This window comes from Lutra lutra, chromosome 5 (genome assembly GCF_902655055.1).
Source record: "Lutra lutra chromosome 5, mLutLut1.2, whole genome shotgun sequence".
In the NCBI taxonomy this organism is placed as follows: domain Eukaryota; kingdom Metazoa; phylum Chordata; class Mammalia; order Carnivora; family Mustelidae; genus Lutra; species Lutra lutra.
The window spans coordinates 161,844,156-161,848,231 of NC_062282.1; the positions used below are offsets into that span (position 1 = coordinate 161,844,156).

The window sequence follows — 4,076 nt, forward strand, 5'->3', positions numbered from 1 at the left end:
CAGGGACCATGATTCGGAACTTGCTCTGCCAGCGGCCAAGGGGGAATTTATTTGGGCTCTGCAGCCAGACTGAAGCTTCTCTCTGAGAGGGAGGTCAGGGTACAGTTTGCTTTCCTCTAAACCTACAAAAACCATCAAAAGCTGTCAAGGCGAGAGAGGAAAAAAAAAAGTGAACAAACATAAAAACCTCCAGAGAACAAAAGCCTGAAAAATCCAGTTTCCTCAGAGCCCACCCCCCTGAGGGGGGTGGGAGGACTTAACTCAGGGAACATCATTGACTGAAAACCCACGTGGCAGATCCCTCCCCCAGAAAACCAACCAGGAAAGAAAAAAAAAAAAAAGGCGACAAGAGAACAACCACCACTATTTCATAGATACAACCTTTATTTTTAACTTGTTCTCACTATTCTGGTTCGGTTTTTTATATAGATAACTTTTTAACCTATTTACCATAACAGTGAGATGTATAGTACGTCACATTCCATAATAACCTTCAAACATGAACTTTTTGATACATACACCTGTGTTTTTCTTTTGCGTTTCTATTTTTTATTGTTTTTTAATTTTAGTTTAGTTTAGTCTAGTTTATTCCTTCTTTATTTTTATTTTCTAATATTCATATAGAGTTAAACTTCAAGGTAATCCCCTTTCCCCAATCAATGCTACCCCTATAGGGAAACCAATTTTTAATCCCCATTTATCTTAGGAAAGTTGAGTCCTTTAACAAAGATATCAAGATACATCCAGGAAGAATCAAAACAACCTTCTTCGCCCACACTGAGAATTTATTACCACTCCACCATATTTTTCTTCTGCCAGTGTTTCTGTGTTTTTGTGTTTGTCCTGATAGTATATAAATCTTATACTTGAGGTTCTTTTTGACGAGGTTCTTCCTTTATTTGCATATATATTTTTTTTCTCTCATTTTTTTTCTACCCATTTTTTGGGGTATTGGATGGAGCACTCAGTGTGGTGCAAAAACAATGAATACTGTTACGCTAAAAATAAATTTTAAAAATTAAAAGAAAATTTTAACTGAGGAAAAAAAAAAGTAATGAGATCTTGCCATTTGTGATGACATGGATGGAACTAGAGGGCATTATGCTTAGCGAAATGAATCAATCTGAGAAAGACAATTATCATATGATCTCCCTGATATGAGGAAGTGGAGATATAATGTGGGGGGCTTGGATGGTAGGAAAAGAATAAATGAAACAAGATGGGATTGGGAGGGAGACAAACTTTAAGAGACTCTTAATCTCACAAAACAAACTGAGGGTTGCTGGGGGAAGGGGGATCAGGAGAGGATGGTGGGGTTATGGACATAGGGGAGGGTATGTGCTATGGTGAGTGCTGTGAATTGTGTAAACCTGACAATTCACAGACTTGTACCTCTGGGGTTAATAAAACATTATATGTTTATTTAAAAAATTAAAAAAGGAAATACTAAAAAAAAAGACTAATTGTAAAAAAAAGTTAATATTAACAAATGGTACATTCTTTATAATATAAAAAATAAAATAAAATAAATGAAAGAAAAACAAAGAGAGGTGATATGTTGAATGTATACAGGATACCTGCTCAGTGGCAAATCACGGTATCCAACTGGACAAGAAAGGATGTCAATGGAGGTACAAATTAGCTCAGCACAAGGCATCGGAGAGAGAGAGGGAGAGAGCTCAAAGTATCCACAATTTGAGAGGAGAATGAACAAACTACCCTAAGATGTCATAGGAGATTTTCTATTCTCACTGTTTATCAGACAAAGCCCATATGTAAGAAAAGAAAAGTCATTGATTTCATATAAGCCTGTTTTTTTAAATTGTTATTATCCTTGGTTTCCAAACTTGGATTCCATTAGAGTTGGATTTAAAAAAAAAAATATTTAGACCTGAGACTTCTAAATTTCAGAGAACATAAGTGGAGTTGCTGACATTCTTTCCAAGATCTAACATCCACTTTCCGCTTCTGATATCTAAATATTTTCTTATAAAACCAAGGTGAAAGTATGCATTTTTTCCTATAAAGTGTCATACACAAAGATCTATCTATTAAAAATAGTCTCTGATGCTAAACATCAAGAGCTACAAATATTTGGATGGCTGGTTTATAGTGTTTTTCCTTCCACAGGCAGTGAAACTCCCCAATGTGTCCAGTGCACTGAATATCAGCTGCTAGGATTCCAGAACATTCTTGGATGGCAGACACTGTTATTTGCCATCTTCCTGTTCGTCTACTTACTCACAGTCACAGGAAATGTTGTCATTGTTGCAGTGGTGAGCCAAGACCAGAGGCTGCACTCATCCATGTATGTATTTCTCAAATACCTTTTCTTTCTGGAGATCTGGTATACATCCACCACCGTGCCCCTTCTCCTAGCCAACATGTTCTCTCACAGCCAATCCATCTCCTTCCCTGCCTGTATGACACAGCTTTACTTCTTTGTGTTCTTTGGGGCTACTGAGTGCTTCCTTCTGTCCATGATGGCTTGTGATCGATACCTGGCCATATGCAGCCCACCCCACTACTCTTTCTTGATGAGTCCTGAGATCTGCACCAGGTTGGTGGCAGTCTCCTGATTGACAGGTGTTGGCACAGGATTTTAACCCTCCCTAATGATTTCCAAGTTGGATTTCTGTGGTCCTAATCAGATCAATCATATCTTCTGTGACCTCCCTCCCCTCATGCAGCTCTCATGTTCCAATGTGTATCTCACCAGGATGGTCATCTTCATCCTGTCAGTTGCAGTGCAAGGTATTTGTTTTCTTCTTACACTTGTGTCCTATGTTTTCATTGTATCTACCATACTGAGAATCCTTTCAGCATCTGGATGGATGAAGACCTTTTCCACATGTGGGTCCCATTTGGCTGTTGTCACTATCTACTACGGGATCATGATCTCTATGTATGTTCGACCCAATTACCATCTGTCTCCTTAAATCAACAAGATCAATTCTGTCTTCTACACTGTGGTTATCCCACTGCTGAAACCTGTTATATATAGTTTGAGGAACCAAGAATTCAAAGAGGCTGTTAGAAAAGAAATGAAAAAAAAAAAAAAAAAAGAAAGAAAAGAATTTGTTGTTGTTGTTGTTGTTTGTTTGTTTCTCAGGGAAGGAAAATTAGCATAGAACATGTAATGGATCAAGTTTGGGAATATATGAGTAACAGATTCAGAGCCTTCAAACCTGGATGTCATCCTTGGTGCCATGTTGAATTGCATAAGCCATAATGAAAGAGTTTCTTCATGGCCTCTTGGCAACAACTCCTCAGAAGATAAATTGCCTCTACAACATCACTTTAGGGGTATTTTTGTCCTTTGGAAGTTTCATCATCTGGTGAGAATCTAATCATATGATTCAAGGGTGTGATGATTTTACAAATTATTTTCAGATTTTTACAGGAGAATTTCTCCTGAGTTCACAAAGTATATGTGGTGAACATTATACATCTTTGAAGAACGAATAGGAAACTGGTGTTATAGATTCAGTTCCTGGTGGTAGTTGTGCCTATTGAATGTCTGTGGAATAAATAAATGAAAAAAAAGGAAAAGACATACAAATTATTGTTGACTTAAATTATCTCCTCATGACAAAAACAAAGAATTTTTGAAATGCCCAAGTTTATCTACAGGAACTTAGACATTTTAATGTTTTCAGTTTAATTAAATCCTAGGAAAGAAATGGAGCATGAGAAGGAGGAAGACAAAGGGAAGGAGGCATAAGTGGAGGGAGGGGATGGGTGGGGAGGGAAGGTGAGAAAGGGAGAAGGGGAGAGAAAGACAAAAGATAAGAGAGAGAGAGAGAGAGAACATGCTCAAGGGGGGAGGGGAAAATGAAAGAAAAGGAAGAGAAGGAAAGGGAAGGGAACAGATAGGTGGGGAGGAAGGCAGGAAGAAAGGAGTCAAACTTTCTTTTATTCAGCCATTGTTTAGAAGACCTCTGCTACTCCTGCCTACTGTCTCATTCAGTAATTCCACAGATATTTTGAAGCCCTTTTTATATACCAGTTCTCTTCTTGCAGTTTGGATTGCCCAGGGACACAAAATAAAGAAATGGCCAAGGGATATTTGGCCC

At 38.0% G+C, this 4,076-nt stretch overlaps 1 pseudogene; it reads left to right on the forward strand.

Annotated features, from left to right (window-relative positions):
* The first annotated feature begins 1,555 nt into the window (after positions 1-1,555).
* On the forward strand, positions 1,556-3,050 carry LOC125101289 (olfactory receptor 11L1-like; annotated as a pseudogene).
* Positions 3,051-4,076: the final 1,026 nt, after the last annotated feature.